At 38.5% G+C, this 24,088-nt stretch overlaps 1 protein-coding gene across 1 annotated transcript in view; it reads left to right on the plus strand.

Annotated features, from left to right (window-relative positions):
* The window catches only part of LOC122809104 (mitochondrial carnitine/acylcarnitine carrier protein-like), a 708,815-nt gene that overhangs the window by 178,634 nt on the left and 506,093 nt on the right, over window positions 1-24,088 (plus strand). The window lies entirely within an intron of this gene.

Genomic DNA, 24,088 nt, shown 5'->3' on the forward strand with positions numbered 1-24,088 from the left:
TCATAGTCCATCACCATACATTTTAACATGTCCAAACCTGCTTTGTTAAAAATTTCACAAAGCTGGTCATATAAGACAGAACCATGTTGTACGTTGTTAGGGAACTTAAAAAACCTCAAGCCCTTAGGAATTCTGTGTACATTAATACATTCGTTTAGATAATCAACTTCCATCTGTTTGTTCTTAAAAGAATACAGTTTGTCTTTAAAGTCAAAAAACACATTTTCAAGATTTTTGTAATTATCATGAAGGACAGTACCTTTCCTGAAATTAAACTGTTGTTTTGTCCAAGATTTAAAATCAAAGGACTTCGTCTGCTCATTTGACCCAGAAGCAGCCTGGTTGTTTGTTTTAGCTTGGTCAAAACAATTCGAATTCAAGTTACTATGATTACACCCTCTCTCAGCGTTCCTTGTAGCATTTCCAACCCCAACCACTTCAGCAAGTGTTCTGGGGGAATGGTTAAATTGTTGTTGATTCCCTGGTATCTGGGAAGCTGTTAGTTGTGTCCGCTGTTCAACCATTGAAGTCAATTGTGTCAATAGTGTTAAAACCTGTTTAAACTCAGCCCTAGTAACTGGGGCTGTGTCAGCATCTTCACAATCGGCTCTCAGTACTGCCGGAGTGTGGGTGAAGCCGCTGGCTTCCGTTCCTTCTGCCATGTGTAAAAATCGACCAAAAAACACCAGAACTAAGAGCAAAATCCAACCAAGAATAAAAACCACTTGGCACGACAGGACCCGGAAGCACGTAAACAAAGGCTTTCAGAATAAGCAGATGTAGAAATCAAACAGCTGCTAGGTCTACAAAAAGATCCTTTAATATAACAAGGCAAAGTAAAAATCCACAATATCTTCCAAGCGCTTTCACTCGACCACTTGCGAGCTTTTTCAAGGCAAAAAACATTGCTGGAAGTTCATTCACATTAAATACTTCCAGAATCATCACATGACTTCCTGTGAACCTTTCCCAACAGGAAAATCACCATATAAGGAAATTCTAAAATGCATTCTTATTATCATTAAAAATAATTCATTTTCTAAAAATCTTGGCAACTAGATACCATATTAAACATAAAATCAAATCAAGCTGTTAAAATGTGGCAAAAAACAATTCTGCAAAATATTTTTATAATCACAACTAAATGCAGTGACCCCTTTACCCTCGGGAGTAAAATCAAAACTCCAAATTAATGTCAAATCTTGATATACAACTGGGATTATGAGGCTGCCTTGCACACGGTGTTACAGGATACCGATCAATATGAACTTGTCTCAAAAAATGAGATTAATATAGCTCAAGCTAAAATAAATTATTCATTATATGACTATTTAATGCAGAATGCTATTAATGAGAAGTTATATAACTACTTATTAGTAAAAAAACCCAAGGTTGCCCAGATTTTTGGAATTCCAAAGACACATAAGAATTTGAACCCCCTTAAATTTAGACCTATAGTTTCAGGAGGTGGAAGTGTCACAGAACCCTTAGCTAAATTTATCGACTTCTCCTTAAAACAACATGTAGAGAAAATTAAACACATATGTAAGGATTCATGGGATTACCTAAAAGGAGTGGATCAGAGTTTATTTTTACCTGAGATGTTTATGGTCACTGTTGATGTAGTCGATTTATTCCCTAGTATTCCACACAACACGGGCCTGGAGTGGTTAGGTACTTACTTATCTAATGAAGTCCAACTGGGGGCCAAGTTCACTAACTTAATTTTGGAATTTATGGATTTAGTTTTAGAAAATAACTTCATTCATTTTAAGGGGGAATTTTATCATCAGAAAAAAGGTGTAGCAATGGGTGCCTCTTGTGCTTCCATGTACGCAAATCTGGTATTATACCAATGGGAAAAGAAATACATTTTTACTAGTACATGGTATCAGGACATCTTGTACTATAGGAGATTTCTGGACGACATCTCCTTTATGTGGATGGGAGACGAAGGAAGTTTAATGGAGTTTATGGATTACATCAACATGACCACTACATTTTTTAGGTTCACCTATAAGATCAGTAAACATCAACTTGATTATTTAGACATTTCATTGGTTAAGGACTATTCAAATATGTGTTTCCAGTCTAAGATTTACAGGAAAAGCACTTTTCAAATGCATTCCTAAATTATCACAGTGGACATCCCTTCTATCAAAAGAAGGCGATAGTGAAGGGTCAACTAATTAGGGCTTCACGAATGTCCAGCACGGACAAACTTTTCATTGAGGAAGTTTCCATTTTAAAGAGATTCTTTAATGAAAAACAATATCCGGAAGCCCTGGTAGAAGCACTAGTTACAGAAATTTCCGAGAAGAGGGCTAATAAATATCCCCCTTTATTGGGGGTGGGTGTTAATGAGAGGTTACCAAACCCTTCAAAAGACATTTCACAGTCAAAAAATAGTTTTATACATACTTTCTCTAACAACTCAGATCAGATCGAGAAGATTATTAAAAAATATTGGCCCATTCTCAGACTTCAGGAAGATCTTACGGATTCTATGCCCAGTTTCCCCTCTTTTGTTAGGAAAAGGGGCCAGAATTTGAAAGAACTTTTAGAAATTAGGTTAGAGGATCCACAGAATCAGAATAGAAAGAAATTAGGCACTTATCCATGTGGGATGTGCAAGCAATGCCACGCTATGCTGAATTCGGGGTCCTTCTACCTTCCCTCTAAAAGATTCAAGTTCCACACTAACAAACATTTTAATTGTGGATCTAAGGGGGTAGTCTATCTTGGATGCTGTGGCACGTGCCATGGTTTTTACATTGGGAAAACTGAAAGGGTGTTTAGGAGAAGGGTTTATGAACACTTCAATGACATCAATGTAAGGAAGGAAAGTAATGCCTTTTATAAACACTCTTTGACATGTAAGGACATGAACATAAAGTTTATGGTTTTGGAACAGGTACAACTGGATATAAGAGGGGGCAGTTGGGAGTCAAAATTAGAATACCGTGAGCTATTTTGGCAGCTCCGTTTAGACGCTACTAGATACCCAGGTCTGAATGACACCCTTAACATTAGTAGTGTTCTGAAATTGAGGCAAGCCCATTTATAACACAGTCTGTATATTTGAAACTTAGGAAATAAATGTTTTACAATGCTATTCAGTAACTCTAGGTTTTAATTTGGAGTTTTGATTTTACCCCCGAGGGTAAAGGGGTCACTGCATTTAGTTGTGATTATAAAAATATTTTGCAGAATTGTTTTTTGCCACATTTTAACAGCTTGATTTGATTTTATGTTTAATATGGTATCTAGTTGCCAAGATTTTTAGAAAATGAATTATTTTTAATGATAATAAGAATGCATTTTAGAATTTCCTTATATGGTGATTTTCCTGTTGGGAAAGGTTCACAGGAAGTCATGTGATGATTCTGGAAGTATTTAATGTGAATGAACTTCCAGCAATGTTTTTTGCCTTGAAAAAGCTCGCAAGTGGTCGAGTGAAAGCGCTTGGAAGATATTGTGGATTTTTACTTTGCCTTGTTATATTAAAGGATCTTTTTGGAGACCTAGCAGCTGTTTGATTTCTACATCTGCTTATTTTGAAAGCCTTTGTTTACGTGCTTCCGGGTCCTGTCGTGCCAAGTGGTTTTTATTCTTGGTTAAATTAATGGATAGGTTTATGAAGCGTGGGTATACTAGGGCTTTCTCGAATCCTATTAGAGATGAGGTGGTGAATAAGAGAGTGCAGAAAGTATATTCCCTCTCTTTGGAGAGGGGGAATCAGTATAATGTTAGTGGTAGGGTTACCACCTGTCCCACTTTGAGAGGGACAGTCCCTCTTTGAGCAGTTGTGTCCTGACAAAAAATTGTAAAAATGGCAAATGTCCTGAGATTTTAGGACAAAATTATTTCCTATATTTTATGTGATAGTTGCATAAAACAGTTATTCTGTATCTAAAATACCTAAATGTTATTAAAAAAAACAGAATAAGCAACTAAAATGCTACAAGAATAAGCTTTTATTTAGGCAAAAAAGTTAAGTTCTAAACTTTGTAATGACCGTGGGTATGTGTCGGCCTGCAAAATCTGATGTTCGTACCAAAAATGTCCCACTTTGGCCATTTGAAAAGGTGGTGACCCTAGTTTGTGGTTGTTGTCGGACTGACATAAAGGTTATGTAGGATGTGTCATCATGTCATGGCGGGTGAAAATGTAATGGTCAATGGCCATTCTATTAAGGTTAGAGGCAGGTATAATTGTGACACAAATTGGGCCATTTATGCTGCTTGTTGTCAAATGTGTCCTGCCTTTTACATTGGGAAGACAATTAGAAGGGTAAAGGACAGAATGTGTGAGCATGTGAGGGATATTACTAAATGTAAAGACACAAATGCTCTTTACAGACATATTAGAAATTGTCCATCAGACGTTTTTAAGGTTTATGGTTATTGAACAGCTTAAAAGAGATGTAAGGGGCAAAATTATTGAAGACTACCTGTTAGGGAGTTATTATGGCAATTGAGGTTAAATACTTTAGTATTCCCAGGTCTTAATAAAACTTGTACCATCACCCCAGTTTTGAATCTTAAGAGCCGTGAATATTGACAGTGATGTAACATTGTTTTTTATAAGATAGTTGTCATTTTAATAACCAGCATGTCTTTTTAAGTGTATGTACACACACACATATACATATTATGTTTTAAGCATAAGGTTTTTTATATTCATGTAAATGGTGGGGGTTCTTTAAATGCGAGTTCTTTTTAAATGGGAGAATGTTCTTGTCATGTGATTACAATTGTCTGTTTAAATGGTGTAATTTTTCAGTGGCAATAGTTCTGATGAAGTCCTGTAGTGAATGAAAGCACTCAACTGTTGTCTACTGCTGTAGTTGTTTTTTAATAAAGTGCAGTGTGAGTTCATCTGGTTTGCCTTAGTGGTTAGTAGTGTTTGTGGTGTGGAGGTTCGGCTGTTGTTGTTATGGCTTCAGACAGAAGCATTCTCAAACAGAAAAGACTCCCTAAATGACATCAGAAAATACCAAAGTGATGACTTTGAGAGTTCCCAAAAGACTGCTTTCATAAGAATGTATATATGTGAGATGTAATCTAATTTCTAGGGAGAGCTGCTTAGATCTGCACACTGGAGATCATTCATGTTGTATGAGAAGAAAACTTGAAGACATTAAAGCTGTAAACTGTACATTGTTGTATGTTTCGTCTGTTATATAGATAAGTTAGTTTATTAGTTTCTGCACAATATACTGCTGACAAGGTTAAAGTTTATGTGCACTAACCAGACTTTTATTTTACAAGGCACTAAGACTAGGCACTAACACAGAGCTGCAGTCGGCAGCTTCAGTAAGATAAGACAAGACTGTCAGCAACAGTCAATCAATCATTTTAAATAACTTTTCAGTTTTGTCTGATTAATTTTATATCCCATAAAAACTTGAAATTGTCTCAGAATGTTCCACAACACTAAGATGTCCTTTTCCAGTTATATCAGATGTAAAATAATATCACCTACAAATAAAGACAACTTTTCTTGAGTACCTTAACAGTTATGTCCTTGAATTTCCGAGTTACTTATTTTCTTTGTCAATGGCTCTAAATATAATGCAAATAACAAAGGGGAAAGAGGACATCATTGTCCAGTTCCTCTTTTCCGATTCAAGTTATCAGAGAGGAACCCTTCCACTTTAATTTTTGCCTCTTATCCCTCTTATATTTTCCCAATTAACCTTATTATTGTATTAGGGAATGCAAATGCTTCCATTGCCCGACTCGTAAAATCACAGCTTACTCTATCAAATTCTTTTTTTGTATCAAGGCCCATCAACAACAGCAGTATTTTCTTACATTTTGCTTCCCCCTGGATCATCATTGTTCTATTAATGTTGTTAAAATGTTTACCCCTCCTGCACAAAACCACATTGAACCATATATATCAATTTTGGCAAAAGCTTTGCCATTCTTTTAACTATTGTAGACATAAACACTTTATAATCATGGGTTAAAATAGAAATGGACCTATAAGAAGCTGGGTCTGATGGGTTTTTACTGGCTTTAATACCAAAAAATAGATCTAGGGGGTTTGTAGAGACCAATAACACAAGACAAATACCTCTGAGGGTCTTTGCATAAAGCCTCTATATAAATGATTAGTCCAAACACAGCAGCAAAGTGTGATGTAAAAAAGACACAAATTATTTCACACACTTCTGCAAGTAAAGACAACTTTTCATGATTACCTTATCAGTTATATCCTTGAATTTCCAAGTCACTTATTTTCTTTACCAGTTGCTGTAAATATAATGCAAATAACAAAGGGGAACCAGGACACCCCTGCCTGGTTCCTCATTTCAGACTCAAGTTATCAGAGAATAACCCTCCCATTTTAAATGTTGCCTCTTATTCCACATATAGCCTCCTAATTTACCTTATTATTGTATCAGGGAATGCAAATGCTTCCATTGCCCTACTCATAAAATCACAGCTTACTCTGTCAAAGTCTTTCTCTGCATCAAGACCCATTAACAACAGCAGTATTTTCTTACATTCCGCTTTCTTCTGGATCATTGTTGTTCTATTAATGTTGTTAAATGTTTGAACCCCCCCACAAAACCACATTGATCCATATATATATATATATCAAGTTTGGTAAATGTTTTGCCATAGAAGCAGTGGTGCAGCGGTAGCGTTGTCGCCTCACAGCAAAAGGTTCTCCTGTTCGATTCTCGGCTGGAGCACCTTCTGTGTGGAATCTGCATGTCCTCCCCACAGTCGAGTGACGTTCGAAAGACATGTGTGAATGGGCATGCCTTCGTTGAAGGTTGGGTGTCGGGCTGGCACCTCGGCACTGTAAAAATCTACTGCCACTCATTAGTGGACTGAGTTCCGCTGTGGCGACCCCTAACCGGGAAAAGCCGAAAGAAGAAGGTAAAGGTTTTGCCATTCTTTTAGCTATTGTTGACATAAACACTTTATGATCATGGATTAAAATAGAAATGGGGCTATATGAAGCTGGGTCTGATGGGTTTTTACTGGCTTTACGCATTTCAACCACCACAGCTTTCTTCCAAGATGTTGGTGCCCTACCCCTTAAAGTACTGTTCACAAAACCTTCCAGATCTTTAGCACTTTCTTCCCTCCTAGCTTCCAAACTTCCACAGGAATGCCATCAATTCCTGGAAACTTTTTTGCAGATTGATTATACCTCACCATTTTCATCTTACTCCTCCTATCTTAATGTTAATTGTTGAGCCTTATCCACCTCTGTCCTCAGCATATTTCAGTCTTCCATAAATATTTCCATTTTCTTGATTTCCACTTTCCTCTGCTTTATAGAATTTTTCATAACATTTCTGAAATATCCATATTATCTCTAAAGCATCTCTGTTTATTTTTCTTGTTATAAGCTCCTTACGTTTGACAACAACTCTTTCTACTATCAGTTGCGTAAGTCATTGTGCTATGAGTTTTTGTGCTCTGAAGTTTCTATCAAAAACAGTTGCTTAACAGCAATTTTTCTAAATTCATACATATTATCCATATACTTCCTTATTTTTTCTTTAGCACTCAGTGGTTTCACATATCCTTGCTCTGTGAGATTCCATTTATTCTGCAGTACTTTAACCTTTGTCAACCCCTCTAAATAATTATTGTTACTTCTTAACCATATCTCTTTTTCTTTTATGTCTACAGTATTTTTAAACTCCACTTTCATTTTGTCCCACCTACTAGCTATAACATCTGAAGATGTTTCTATCTTCTCTAATAACTTTCAAATAATTTCCACTACCCGATGTTCTTCGTGTTTCACTGTTGCAGTCATTACATTTGGGTAATCCTGCTGGCAGGTTGCCCTCAGCCGGCCTGAATTCCAAAGTCTTGGGTCCTACGTCGGCTGCTGTCGCTCCTTCCCTGACGTCAGGTTGTCAGAGGTATAAAAGAAGCAGCCGACGCCATTTTCTTTAGTCTTTCTTGCCGCACGGTGCCCGAAGCAGAAGCAGAAGCAGTTCGCAAGTGCCGGTCAGCCGACTCCTGAGATTTTCGTGTTCGAGTTTCAGATCCGAAGTCTTCAATAAAGCTAAGTACCCCGTTGGGGAAACTTTTTTCTTGCTCCAGTCGGATGTCAGAAAAAGTTAATAATTGTATTTCTTGTGGGAAGCAAATACCTTATAAGGATTTTCATTCTTACTGTATTCCTTGCCTAGGCCCTGATCACATCGTTTCTGGTTGTCGGTTTTGTGCTAGATTTAACCAATGTACTATTAAGCATCGGTATGATTTGCTTTAAACTATTTTGGACACCGGTTTAATTATCCAGAAATGTCGTTGGATAGCCATCCGACTACCGGAGATCACAAAAAACGCAAAGAAAAGGAAAGAGATAGACAACCGAGGCCCAAAACCGACGAAGCTTCTCCTAAACCAGTTGCCGGTTCGCCGGACCTCAGTGAGGCACTTTCGCAGCCCCTGATGCCCGCTACATTAGAGTCGCAGGCCGCTACTGACTCCCACGTGGAGTCGGCCATGCCGCTGGAAACTCAAGGTATTGGAGCCTTGGATATTATCCCTTCAGATGGGTCCGGAGCTGCTGAGCAGGCACCAGCTTCTGAGGGTGTATTCAGACCTAAACATCTTTACATCAAACTAACTTCGAAGGCAAAGACTAAAACACCTTCCAAAGAAACAAACTCAAGAGCCACGTGGTCAGGCCTCTATGCCCAAAAAACAGATGCACAAAATGGCCGAAGACTTGATTACCTTGATCAGGGGTTCCCATCCCCCTCCTGATAAGAGGCCTAGGCAAGAGACTGACTATGAATCTTCAGATCAGGTTTCCATTTCTTCTGATTCCTCTTCTGATCAGGAATATTCTCTTCCTCCCTATGAGGATTCTGATGCTGAAGAATCTATACCTTCAGCTTCTCCTCCAGAGGACTATTCTTTTGGGGAAACCTTACATACCATGAGGGAGCATTTCCACTGGGAGAGCCAAGATTTTTCAGAATCTAAAAAGAAGCTCAGGGATTTCCTTTTACTACCTCAACACAAGCCACTAGCCATCCCACCTGGGTTGAACATTGTAGATGATGTGTTTTCGGAGTCTAGGCTTACCCCTGACTCCTTACCTCCAGCTCCTGTTAAGCCTGACAGATATTACAGGGTTCCTGACTCTCATAAATTCCTTTTTAAAAACCCTGCTGCAGACCCAGAAACTATTTCTCAGGGTCCCAAAGGAGTTAAGGCTTTCACTGCAAAAAACCCTACCCCCTCTGATAGAGATTCTAGGGCACTGGATAGATGGGGAAAAAAGATTTACACATCTGCTACCTTGGTCAGCAACATGTCATGGCATTTCTTAAACAGAAAATGCTAAACTCTGAATGTGCAGAAAACAAGGAAATGCAGGAATTATTGCATGCAGCTGAACAGGTTGGAAAGCATACTTTGCAATGTGGTTTTGATTCTTTAGAGGCCTCCTGCAGGGCCACAGTTACAGGTTCTGTAATTAGGAGGCATGCTTGGTTAAAGGAACAAAATTTGCCTGATCATGTTAAAGTTAAATTGTTAGATGCACCTTTACAGCATGATACTTTGTTTGGTGTTAAGACAGAAGAGGTGTTAAAGAAAATGGAGGACAAAGCTAAATCTATGCAAACGGTCAAAGATTTTTTACAAGTACAGCCACCTAGGTTGAGTAGACACTGGCCAACAAAGAATTGGTCCTTTTCTGTGTCAGACCTCAAAGGGCCAGACCCAGATGCCCTAGAGGCAGACCCCAGGTGCAAGGTTCATACTGCTCAAAGCAATGGGGGGCTTCTACCTCCAAAGTTGGAGAAAACTAATCACAACCATACAGGAAACAGTCCCAATGACTTCCCCCTGCATGCACCAAGCACTTATCTCCTGGCAGTACCCTTAGGGGGAAAATTAGCATTTCTTTCTCAAAAGTGGCACATTATAACCCAGGACAAGTGGGTCCTAAATATCGTGTCACAAGGCTACAAGTTCCATTTCCATACCCTGCCAAAGGCAAATGGCTGGCCAGATCTTCCAAAAAATCAATGGGCAGAGGCACAAAAACAAGTCTCATCCCTCATGAACATGGGGGCCATTCAATAAATACCAGAGCAAGAGCAGGGACAAGGATTTTACTCAAGACTGTTCTTGGTACCCAGAAAGGACAAGGCCTGGAGCCCAATACTGGACCTATCTATTTTGAACACATTCCTGGATATACCAAAATTCAAGATGTTGACTTTGCAGCAGCTTCTGCCCATGCTGGGCAAGAATGCTTGGCTTGTGAATTTAGACCTAAAAGAGGCATACCTGCATGTCCCAATCAGACAAATATGCAGAAGATACCTCAGATTCAAGACTGGCTCAATGTATTACCAATTCTCTGCACTGCCCTTTGGCTTATCTACTCTGCCCAGGGTATTTACAAAATGCCTAGCACCAGTAATTGCATTCTGCAGACAAAGAGGAATACAAATATATCCTTATTTGAACAACTGCCTAATTCAAGCAGAGAACAAGGACATTCTTCTACAGCATCTGGTGTTTGTGAAAAAACTTCTAACATGCCTAGGGTACACAGTCAACAAAAAGAAATCAAAACTAGTACCCTCTCAAGAGATAATATTCCTGGGTGCAAGCTTAAATACAACTGCCCAGATGGCTTATCTCACACCAGACAAACAAAGGCAACTGACTACCTATTTGGCAAGCAAGGCCCAGTTATCTGCAAGAAAAATCCTGCAGGCTTTGGGCTTCATGGCATCCTGCATCCTACTAATTCCATATGCAAGACTGCATATGAGGAAACTTCAATGGTGCCTAAAAAGTGTTTGGACTCAACATTGCTACAGCCTGTAAACTATGATTACTCTCATTCCCTGCCTGCAACAGGAGTTTCGATGGTGGGCAAAGGCTTGTCACCAAAACAAGGGACAGCCATTCACATTACCCTCAGCCAGGCAGACACTAACAGCAGATGCATCAGATTATGCCTGGGGGGGCCCACATGGCAGAAAGATGCATTCAGGGCACATGGACCTCAAACCAAATGCATCTGCATATCAATCAAAAAGAGATGCTAGCAGTTCAAAATGCCCTAACAGCCTTCAAGGACCTACTTAATCCAAGACAACTACTGATAAAGACAGAAAACACCACAGTCATGTGGTATATAAACAAGCAGGGGGGCACACATTCGTACCCCCTTTACAGACTAGCCATGACTTTGTAGGACACAGTACTGACTTACCAAGTACATCTGCAGGCACAATTCCTGCCAGGAAGGAAAAATACTCTGGCAGACGACCTAAGCAGAAACCTCATGGATCCCCATGAGTGGCATCTGGATCCACAAGTCTTCAGCATGATGACAAGGAAATGGGGATGCCCGGACATAGATCTATTTGTCTCCCCTCACAACTACCAACTAAAAATATTCTGCACAAGGATTTATCACAGACAAGCATAAAAGTGGATGCCCTATCTTTCAGCTGGAAAAACCTATCAGTATATGCATTTCCCCCTCTGCCTCTCCTCCCCAAGGTACTCCTAAAGGTCAGACAGGAGAAGCCAAAGATGATACTGATTGCCCCAGGCTGGCCCTGCCAGTACTGGTATCCAATATTAAGGAGCTTGTCTCAATGCCCAGCTTGGACCTTACCTCAAATACCTCATCTACTGTCCCAGCAAAACAGTCAGATCCTACACAGCCAACTCAAAACTTTAAACCTGACAGCATGGCAAATAATGTAGTCATATAAAACATACCTCTCAGTAAAGCTGTGATGGATGTCATTTTGGAAGCCAGAAGGCCTAATACTAGAAAATCTTATGCTGGAAAATGAAAGAGATTCTGTGCTTGGAACCAGGCACAAGGAACTGATACAGCTGTGCCAAATATTCCTCAGATTTTGCAATACTTAACTGAGATGCTGGACAAAGGCCTATCCTTTTTATCTATTAAAATTAATGCCTCTGCCATTTCGGCTCATTACAATGTAGAGCCACCAATCTTTTCTCATCCCTTATTAAAGCAGTACCTCAGAGAAGCCAACAATTTAAGACCTCCAAGGAGATCACCAATACCTGCATGGGACCTCAACTATGTCTTGGAAAAACTCACCCTGCCTTCTTTTGAGCCAGCTGCTACTGCTGATTTAAAGTTTTTATCTTGGAAAACAGCTCTGTTCCTAGCAATAACTTCTGCAAGATGAGTTTCAGAGCTACAGGCAATCATGGCTGTGAAACCTTTTATCATTTTTCATCCGGACAGGGTCTCTCTGAAGACAAACCCAACATTTATGCCTAAGGTGGTGTCCAGTGTGGCTCTCAATGAAACTATTCACCTGCCAACCTTTTATCCAAATCCACAGAACAAGGGGGAGAGAATTCTGCATTCTTTGGACGTACACAGACAGCTTATATTCTACTTGGACAGAACCAAAATTTTCAGAAAGACAGAGCAATTACTAGTGACATATGCTGCAGGATCACAAGGAAAGGCTATCTCAACGCAGACTGTTTCAAAGTGGATAGGCCACTGCATTCATTTCTGCTATGTACACCATGGCAAGCCAGTACCTAAGGGCATTAGGCCACACTCAACCAGAGCTGCAGCCACTTCAGCAGCCTTTCTCAGGGGAGTACCTACCAAGGACATTTTAGAGGCTGCTACTTGGAGTTCAGTGCACACCTTTACAAAGCACTATCGTCTGCCATTCTACTCTAAATCCAGGGCAGGCTTTGCCACTGCATTTCTGCAGTGCCTAATAGCCGCTCCTAATGCTGTTTAGCTCCAGCCTCCCAACCTTAGCTTTGGGACTCTACCCAAATGTAATGACTGCAACAGTGAAACATGAAGAACATAGTACAGTTGTGTACTCTTACCATAAATGTAGATGTTCGAGTGTATTCACTGTTGCAGTCCAGGTTACCCTCCCACCATCCCCCTCTTTCTTCTCATGGAACCTATCTTTCCTTCTCTGATTTATACAACCTATGTGGTGTATTTGCTTGTAGATGAAGGTAAATTTTATATTGGTGTATGTAATTATACATATCAAAATTTTGGCAACCCTTTTGGGGGGCACCTGACATCTGGGGCAAGAAAAACTAAAGAAAATGGCGTCGGCTGCTTCTTTTATACCCCTGACAACCTGACGTCAGAGAAGGAGCGACAGCAGCTGACACAGGACCCAAGACTTTGGAATTTAGGCCGGCTGAGGGCAACCTGCCAGCAGGATTACCCAAATGTAATGATGGCAACAATGAATACACTCGAACATCTACATTTATGGTAAGTGTACACAACTTAAATCCCTGTCTTTTTAATAGGTAGAAGTGCCAGTGTCTCGTTTTAATTTCAGTACCCATCATTTCTATATTTGTTGTTATTGGTGAGTGATGTGAAATAGCTATTGGATGTGTGCCGAAGCTTTCAATTAAATGCACAAGTTCCAGTGAAATAGAATTTCTGTCTAGTCTAGCCCTGTTATTGTATCTTGGGGAATAATATGTACATTTTTCACAGTTCTTACTACTGAATTCATGTCTTCCATACCGAATATTTTCATAAATTTCTTCAGAAATCTACCCTCTTTTGTTAAATTTTCCTTTCTAGATCCCGCAGATATATCCTTGCTGTTGCAAATCAAGTTCTATTCCCTCCCTATAAGTAATATTTCCTGCTGAAAATTGATTATTTCACACAAAATTTAGATGGAGTATAAATGCATGCCAGTGTGATCCTCTTCCCTTGCCAGTAGCCCCTTACTACCACCAGTCTACCACTACTATATTTTTTTATTCTTCTATCACTACTGAAGCTAGTAATTAGTATACGTATTCTTCTTTTCCTTTGTGGCTGATATTCTGCTTCATATCCATCCTGAAATCTTGTCTTTATCAAATTCTGCTCAATATCCATCCAGAAATGTTGTCTTTTTCAAATTCACACGCTCACGTCTTTCTAAATGTGTCTCCTGTAGCACTGTTAATTGCACTCTGCACTAACATAATTCAGCACTCTTACCTTTTTGTCTATACCTGTGAGGCCATTCATGTTCCAAAAATAATTTGATTAGTGTAGCCATTATGGTAAGAAGTTATTATTCCTACCTATTATAAAATGACAGCATTTCAATGTCTATTTCCAGCTTTTGTGTTACATCCACCAGCTAATGTTTGGCAGGTCTCATACAGTTGCTTCTTGTCATCTCCATTTGAACCTGTGTCACATTTTACAAGACTTTTTGTTTTAATGAAAACCCCCGAGGGGGAAAAAAAAACATGTGCAACCCTAGAACATTCCCATAACCTATTAAGTTAAACACACAAAATTATGTACATCTTCAAATAATGAAGTTTAACTTTTTTAATAGGAGGAATTCTCCCAAGTTGACAGGTGCACACACACAGGCATAACTTACCCTTAAAAATAAAAAAAATAAATCCACGGACAATCCAAGGGCCAAACGAACCATTTTAATTCAGGTAATAAAAGCACTCCACATACAGGCTAAAACCATGACTTAACTCTTTTGCCTTCTAAAGGCATCATCAGAGTCATTTTGGCTTTGGATTGTCCATGGATTAATTTTTTATTTTACTGTTTTACCTGTGTTTTTGATAACTTAACCTAACATTAAGATTATCCATGCTAAGATGCATGTTACAGCCTGTCCTCCTGCTTACACCAATTGCTGTCTATACTTGTCTTATTTTCAGTCCCCTCCTAGATGTGAAAAAATAGCTTATGTGCTTTCTGAAAACATTAACTTTTAGCCTTAAAAAGTGTTCTGGCTTTTATTCCTTTTTCCTATCTCCATGGAAATGTAAATACCAAATGTACAACTCTGCAAGCCTCTTACCTGACAATGAACATTTATTTGCCAAAGGAAAACATTTCATCACATTCAGCTTCCTTTTATTTACTTGTTTGCACACACAAAAAAATATTAGATTAAGCCAAAGGCCTTAATCCAGACAGTCACCTATACAAAAGTGAGAGAGAACATAGCTCTATGTAAATAATAATATGTGCACTTTTACAATCTCCCACCTCAACAGCTCAAGAACACAGCATATTAATTTAAACATGCTTTTGTCTAGCACTTCCTCTCTTTTTAAATTGTAATGCCCGTGTTTCCTAAAACTAAAAAAAAGAAGAAAAAAGGCATGTGTTTACTTTAATATACTTATCACATACAACAAATGCAAATATTTTATTATATAACATGCATTTTATGTCTTGAAATGCCCCATACAAATACTGTTAAAAACAAAAAATGTTTTACTTAGTTACTTTTCTTTTTTTTTCCCCTATCTCTCTCTCTCCTTGCTCAGTCCCTTCAGTGAGCTTCCTAACATTTATGACATGAAGTGTGGCAGGGACATTTCAGTCCCCTACAAGTTTAACAGAGTCAACAAAAATCCAGTCTTTCCACTTTGTCTTGTAAAGCCATATTTCACAAATGTGATTTATGCTTTATAGCCTCACATTTATTCATTAATTTCAATGTTACTGGTCTTCTTCCTGTTCATCTCAATATCCGAACCCCTAATCCAGGTTCAATTCCAAGGTGCTCCCGAATCTTCTAGTCAGCTCCTGTGCTTTTTACTGTCTTTCAAGCATTTTCTTCTGCAACATCGGCAAAGGTTTCACTGGCAAAGTCTCACAACAAGATTTATTATCTGAAGAAAGAGAAGCAGAGTCCACTTTTGTTTAATTATTCACATTTTTGCTGGACAAATATTTGTATTTCCTCCTTAGCCTGTTGTACATCAAAAAAAGATTTTGATTTTCCTGGAAAAATATTCTGAAGACAGCTAGGTACAGCAGCTCAAATCTCACACCTACCTCTTGACATTCCCTGATCGCTAGGATAAATTTGCTTCACTTCTGCTTGATGTACAGTGAATACTTATTTCCCATACTCGATTGTCTCTAATTTTTAATACTTTGCTATTTTGTCACAGTTTTTTGTCAGGACTAATTATTTCTGCAGGTATGATTGCATCTTTACTAATGCAGGTCTTGGCTGCTTTCTTGTGGCCAGGTTTAGAGCACAGGCACAATTTCAATTAACAAATCCTGCTGAGGAATAACAGTCTAGTTGTGTATTTGTGTTTCAAAAAAATAATACAGTCTGGTCCTTCCAGTTTCTCTGGTACAGCAGGAAATCTCAGGTTTTCCTATGTGCTCTGACCTCTAAATCTACCATTTTTTGAACAGCTCTTCTTGAGCAGGTTCATACTCAACTACCCTTTCTTCATTTCAGCCTCTGTTTTTTGCAGTTTTGTCAGTTCATTTGAATTGCTGTTTAATGCATCTTCCATTTTGCCAGCCTTTTGTTATTTGAGTTGATATACTTCTTCAGTGTTTCATTTATTTTAATCACATCTGAACAGATTTGATTTATGTCTTCCTCTAGATTACTTAAAGTCATGTCTAGCATCAAAGCTGGAGCTTGAACTGCTTTTTGCTGAGCAGTTGCAGGATTCTCTCTACTCAGTGTTTTCTCTTCACTTTTTCTAGATGATTTTCTTTCAGACTCTCTAAGTTTATTCTTTGCTGGCATCCAGATAGTGTACTTACTAGCCAGTAACTGAATTTAATAAAACTTGCAGAGTTTGTGGCCCCAATCTCTCAGTTTCTTTTTTTCACACTAGGAGAGCTGAAATCAAGCTGTTGATCAGTGTGCAGCCATCTTGGAAGTCATCAGATGCTGTACTCCTTGTCCTGTTTTGGCAAGAAAAAAGATAAGCAGTCTCAGCAGAATGCTGGTAAGCAGACATTTAAAAAATCAGTGACAGGAGTTCTAAAAAGAAAACAGACCCCTCCCCCCCGTGAAGGACACTCAAATAAGGCAGAATGACGGCAGAAATGACTCTGTCCCTGCATTCCCACTCTGACAGTCTATCATCCCCACCAGAAAGTCTGAATCTTCATTGCTATCTTTGGCAGCAGACTGTTTCAGACAGATGGTTTCTGATGCTGCTTCAGTAAGGCTAAAAATGACAGTGGAAAGAAATTACTCTTTTCCAGGGAATTCATGCACATCTGCTAGACCAAACCCTTCTGCTTCCTCCTGATCTACAACACATGCTGTCACAAAGAGTAATAGAGCCAATTCTTCCTTCCCAGCTGGGAAAAGGATTTTATTCAAGAATATTTTTAATGCCAAAGAAAGAAAATGCCTGGAGACCATTCTGGATCTTTCTTTCCTAAACCATTATGCAGTAGTGTCCAAGTTCAAAATGCTTTCACTCCACAACCTGTTACCTCTTCTTTCTCATTTGAGATTTTTTTGTTGTCTTCACATTCCTATTCATCCAGATTTCATGTGTTTCTTAAGGTTTTGTGCATTTAGATTTCATTATTGGTTCTTTTCTTATTTTAATTTCTCCAAATCTTTTGGGTTTCTAGTACCATGACAGAAATGAACCCCATTCTTTAGTCAAAGTGTAATTAAAGTCCATGAGATTAGTATTGTTTCAATATTTGATGTCAGCCAGAAGTGCTCTCTCAGTACCCGCAATGTGCCCAGTAATGACTCCTGTAATTCATACAGTTACATGTATCGGTAACATATCTAAGTATGACTGTTAATTCTTTTTTATTAGACCTGTTGCTCCTACTGCTACTACTGGAAATGTCTGGGTATCTTTCTTTCACATTACTCTCGTTTCTGTCTGCAAATCCTGATATTTTATAACTTTGTGTCTGTCTGTACACAAGACACTGCAGTCACTGATCAATGCCACTTCTGTCTTCTTTTCATGGACCACTATACCAGGTTTTCTCACATCTGTTTTTTGAACTGTTGGTTATTGGTGATCCCATGTGATGTAGACTTCGTAATTTTCTGTCATGCTTTGTGGCTCTTGTTTTCAGTGTTTTTCAGCTACTTCAATTTTCAAATGTTTGTACAAACCCCAGTGTAACAGTCTTGCCACATTATTATGCGTTTCAGTATACAGTCCTTCTGCCATTAGTATGTCACAACCAGTAACAAGGTGTGCAACTCTTTCCAATTCTGTTTTACAAAACCTATATTTGTATGTGTCTCTCATATGTTTAATGGATTTTGAAAATCAGCATGTACGTTGTCCACTATCTTGGGACGCCAATATTAACCTTTCATCTTTTGGTTTGAATTTGCCCCTCCTTAACCATTCCTGTATTTGATCCTGATTAACATGAGGTTGTTCCAGGAGTTTTCTATACTTGCAACTGTATTTATGCATTTTCCACATTTCTTGCCTTCTCATCTGATCCTTCACCTTACATTCTTTCTTGTGTTTTTTAGCACATTCAGTTGCTGCTTGATTTTTATCTACTTCTGGTTTGATTTCCATTCCCGCTTGACACCAATATGCTTCTGCTAGACTAAGCCGGGAAGTCATCTTAGATTTATTCTCGTCATGTTTCAAAACTTTCACTATGTTTGGGTCTTGTAAGGTCAGCAGATATGTATGCATTCCCATGACTGCAGATCTATACATGTAATCAACTTCAAGGAGGCCCATACCTCCTTCGGAATGAGGAATATATAATCTTGGTATGCACTGATTTATATAAATCATTTGATGAGCATGAAACATCCTTCTTGTTTTCCTGTCTAATCTATCCAACACATTTTTGGGCCAGTCAATCACTCCAAAATTGTTAGGACAGGAAGAGCAAATTTATAGCTTGAACTGTGTTCCTAGATGTCAATGCTATTTCATGATTAACTTAAGCCTTCTAAAATATTCCTTACTGAGTTTTATTTACATTTGTTCATGTTTTATTGTTTATCCTTCATCAGTTCCCAAACATTTATACATTCCCTCTTGCTCAAGGTCTTTTATATGACGTTCTTGTCCCAAGCTGATGTTTTCTTGATGCTATAACTTTCCTGCTTTAAAGGTTGCTTTTGCACATTTATTAAGACCAAATGACATTCTTATGTCATCTTTAAAAGTTTTGACTACTTGTAGTTGTGTTTTCATTTCCTCATCTGAAGAGCTATACTGTTTTAAATCATCTACAAAGAGAAGATGAGAAGTCTTTACACTTTGTTGCTTTCTCAGAGCTAAATTGTAGCCATGACATAATCTGCTTTGTTAAGCAGACAGCTTAATGGGTTAAGGGCAAGGCAAAAGAGTAGTGGTGAAAGAGAGTCACCCTGATATCCCCCTTTGAATTTTTATCCCTGGAATAATAGTTTTACTTTATCATGGCTTAACTGCAAAGTGGTTTGCCACTGTTTCATGGTTTCTGTGATGTAGTTTATCAGTGTAGGGTGTATCTTGTACATTTTAAGCATTCTTTTATCCATGAATGTGGGATATTGTCAAATGTTTCTTTGTAGTCTCTACATGCCATACTTCCCTTTCTACAGTTGTCCACTATAACTTTAACAACAAATGATCCTTTGTTCCATATGACTTTCTTTTATTACTCTTTTGTTCTGTTGCCATGATTGAGTTTTCTTCTAAATGACTTTAAACTCTATCTACATCAGTTGAAATGTATAGTTTATACTTTGTCAGAAGGCAAGTTATTAGCTTATAGTTTTTAGGGTAGCTTGCAGGTTCACTCTTAAGTCAGAGCATTGTTTTTCCTGTTGTTAGCCAGACTTGTGTCTGTTCGGGGTGTGCATATAAATAGCTGCTCTGCCTTACTGTATGGGCTATCCACTGCTGTAAAAGTGTTCACAAACTGGCTAGCTTCTGTCATAGCCCATTGCAGGCTGCAGGGTATCCATCCACTTTTTCCATATTTAGACAATTTGCCTTTTCTTGGCAGAGTCATTTTCAAAGTATCAAAAATCTGACACTTGAGTAAGTGGTCTCCTACAGAGGCTGGGATTCCAAGAGAAAATGCAAAAGTCTTTTTGACTCCATCACGCAGGATTGTGTTCCTGGGGTGTCTGTTTTCTTCTGGCCCAGGGGTTTTCCATTCAGACATCAGTCACTGCATACCTCAGGTTACTTGGTTTCATGGCATCCATGATTCTCATGATACCTCTTGCAAGACTCCACATGAGAACGTTACAGTAGTATCTGAAGTCCCTTTAGTCCCTGCACCAAAACCCTTTATCTTTTCAAATTCCAGATGTGGGATTTGTGAGAAGAGAAATCTTTTGGTGGAGACAATCGATATCCTTAAATCCAGGTCTCCCCATCTCCCTCCCTGCTCCAAAATAGATAGTAATCACACCCTTCAGAATTTGCTTGGGGAGCATTTTCAGGAGGAGTAAAAGTGTGGAAGGTGTAGGACACCAAAGACAGCACATAAGTATCATGGAGATGCTTGTACTAATAGAGTCACTCAACTCTGAACCATCTTTAGTCCCTGCAACCTCTTCAACTGGTTACAGACAATACCACAGTCATGTGGTACATGAACAAGCAAGGAGGGAACCAGGTCATAACCCCTTTGCAGACTAGCCATGTTAACTTGAGATACAGCTTCACAGCACAGTCTACCTCTACAGGCATCCTACATTCTGTCAGAGCAAAATAGTGTGACAGACAAGCTGAGCAAGACCAGTGCAGACCCTCACGAATGGAAACTAGGTCAGGGGGTCTTCCAAGATATGATCCATCTCTGGGGAGTTCCTCAAGTATTCCTCTTTGCCTGCTCTCTGAATGGTCAACTGGCAAGATTCTGTTCCAGGACACCATGCTAGAAGGCATGGAAGATAGATGCCTTTTCTTTTTCTTGGACAGGAATTTTCTGTATGCTTTTCCCTGCTTTCCACTAATATACAGAGTAGTTCTAAAGATTCAAAAGGAATACCCAAGGATCATTATAGTGACTCACTTCTGGCCCAAGCAACCATGATTTTCCCTTCTTTTAGAAATAGCAATTACCAGAAGTTTCCTCACAGACTGGTCCTTCTCTCACAAGAACATGGGTGTTTGATACACCCCGACATCAATCAACTTTAATTCACTGCCTGGATGATAGGGTCTTAATTCCTTGTAGGCACCTATTTACTGAGGATGGCAGGTACTGATGAAATCAAGAAAGCCTACTATTAGAAGATCATGTATTGGCAAACTAAAAAGGTTTTCTAGTTGGTGCCGACAACTTAACCAGCACCCATTCAGAGCTAGTTGTTCTCTGGCTTTACAATATTTGTGTGAGTTACTATCCTATGGCCTTTTTATTCCTCTATCAAGGTTCATTTATCAGCCATCTAATTTTGCATAAGGACAGAGATTCTTTGAGAACTAATCCTTCTTTTATGTCTAAAGTGGTATCCAAGTTCACTTTAAGCCAAACTATCCATCTCCCCATTTTCTTCCCTAAATCTAAAAACGAGGCAGAAAGAATACTCCATACCTTGAATGTTCACAGACATGTTAGGTACTGTCATGACAGAACTAAATCTTTTAGATATTTGATCAATTGTTCATTTCTTGTGATGGTTAGAAGAAGGGCAACCTGTGGCAAAACAGACTATCTGAAGTTGTCATTCTTCATTTTATCATCAATGTGTGGATTCAGTTCTGAAGCCTTGGAACTGACTCAGCCACTTCTATAGCTCTTGGATTCCAAAAAACTCTTGAGCACATCCCTTACCCATAATGCGTAGGGTAGATTACCTCAGATCTTGTTTGCCGCTTTCAGCTTCCAATGTGGTTTTCCATTATGCTCTCCAGCCTTATTCAGTTAATCAGAAAATTTCTATTAAATCACTTTTTTCCTAATTTCTACTGTCATTCTAGCCTGTTCCCTTTCTATTGCATCTTTTAAACTCTTTAGCCATTTTTTTAGGCAAAACTTTCACTTCTTTCTCTTTCCATCTACTGCTAGGTAGCTCTTCTTACCATTGTTGGTATCCCTTACTCTCCCTTTACCGCTAGGTATTTTTTCACTACCATTGTTGGTAGTGCCTTCTAATAATAATAAAAAAAATCTTTAAATCTTTCCATCTCTGCCCTTCCTTTCATTTTCCGGTTGGGTTTCTTGTGTGGTAATTTCACTTCCTTGAGGTGTGTAAGTGTGAGTCTGTTTTTGCATATGTCTGTTGCCACTGACTTCTCACTATGGCTGATAAAGAAAATAAATCCAAAAGGTGATGAAGGTCTGTGGTCCAACCAAAAAGACAGAAATCGTGAAAAAAGATCCACAGACCACCAGGCAGTAAAATTAATAAAAATGATTTAATATAACACAGAGAATATTAGCGCTTTTAGGTACTCAAACCCTTCCTCAGAAATACAATAACAAACAACATACAATTCTTTTTAAACTGAATTGCTCCAATCAAAAGAGACCATCAATAAAACAATTAATACTTAGGAATGTAAGGTCTACGCCTATTCAAAACAGGTTTTAAAGGCACCACACCATTGAGTCCTGGATATCTATGTGCCCCAAGTTCTATGATCCATCTGGTTTCACAATACTCTGTATAACCAGAAACCTTGTTGTTCCTGCTATCCTTGATTATTTTCTGTAATGCTTGGAATAGGAATAGATGCCCTGGATATTTCTCTACATGTACTGAAAGAGCATTTTGTTTGTCCTTAAGTCTGATGGCTGACAGATGTCTCAAAATTCTATCCTTCAACCTGCAATAGATAACTAGATTATTGAGTCCCCTCCAATGTAATTTAGGCAGTATCCTAACAAGGAGATGATAATGCCATCATCTTGCGCAGAAAAGATCTCAGGAGTGTGTGGTTGTGGGTGTGGGAGAGGAGACTGAGTTATCAGATAATGAAAGCTGTTAATTTGTTTGCTTTGTGCAGTCAAAAAAAAAGAACAATTTTATATCTGTGTACTGTTTGTATATTGTCACATTATGGAATTCAGTTAGAGTACAAGGATTGCACTAGGTTAAAATATGCTGTCTGAAGTTGTGTAATGCTGTATGGGGAAAAGCAAATCATGAACAAAATGTACTACTTAGCACTGGTTTGTAATTTCTTTTATTTATTGCCTTATACTCCTTTAATGAATTTAGTCACAAAGAGATATTTTCTTTGGATTTTCTTCATTTGATTATTTTTGTTGTTGTTGTCCCTTACACTTAATTATATGGCACTATTATACTTTCAGCTTCCTACAGATGTTCTCATCTTTGTGATTAAAGAGTGACATTGCAGCATACCACTTATTAATCTGCAACAGGTATTTTCTTTGTGAAATTATTGGCTTCCTTTAGTAATTCTAATTTTACTAATAAAGATACAATGTTAAACAGCGTACAGTGTTTATATAACCAGATATGTACATGTAATGTTACAACATATGGCCTTCTTCCTAGTTTAGTGATCTATGTACAATGCTTAGAAGTATTATAAGTACATTCTTGATTACTTTTACTGTGGAGTGTTGCTGTTGTTAACAATTTGAATGGATGGAGACAGAAGAAGATAGATGCATACCTATCCAATCATAACATTTCACTGTCTTATTTTGGGATAGCCCTTTTTAGTTTTTATTTATTTATTTATTTGTTTATTTTCCTTCTTGGTGACTGTATAGTGAAGCCCATTCTCCAGTCGCTCAACTTTATGCACCTCCAAAGTAATCACTTGCTTTATGCCAGATATTATGCTCTGAGAAATTATTTCAGGGAAACATGTTTTGTGTTTTCACTGTGCAATAGATTTTAAAGAAGACAGCTAATATTGAGCTTATCGTATATTACCAGCTACGAAAGTCAAAGCTTTTTTTAAGTTTTTCCCTGCTTCCACTGTCTACCAGGATCCTTTCAAGATGCTAAATGTGTGTATAATGCCTCACTGGAAAGCATGTTGTTCAGACCTTCTTGTGAACCCGCTGTATTGGCAGTGTCCTAACATTGCCTACAGTGGTAGTAGGATGAGACATTCTTCTTCATTGTCAACAGAGTATCGATAGCCCCTTCTTTTCCAGCGCCCTGCTTTCTGAGGCATCTCCTGAGATTCTCAAGTATAATTTTGTCCTTTTGTGGGCGTTTTAGATACATACTGATAAAGGAGTTGTGTAGTGCATTTTTGTTTAACTGTTTGTAGCTTAGCCAATTATATAATTTCATTTACTGCTGTGTGTAGCTCAGCCACTTATATAATTTCATTTACTGCTGTGATCACAGCTGATTTTAGTATCC

This window comes from Protopterus annectens, chromosome 8.part0 (assembly GCF_019279795.1).
Source record: "Protopterus annectens isolate FY-2018-M chromosome 8.part0, PAN1.0, whole genome shotgun sequence".
In the NCBI taxonomy this organism is placed as follows: domain Eukaryota; kingdom Metazoa; phylum Chordata; order Ceratodontiformes; family Protopteridae; genus Protopterus; species Protopterus annectens.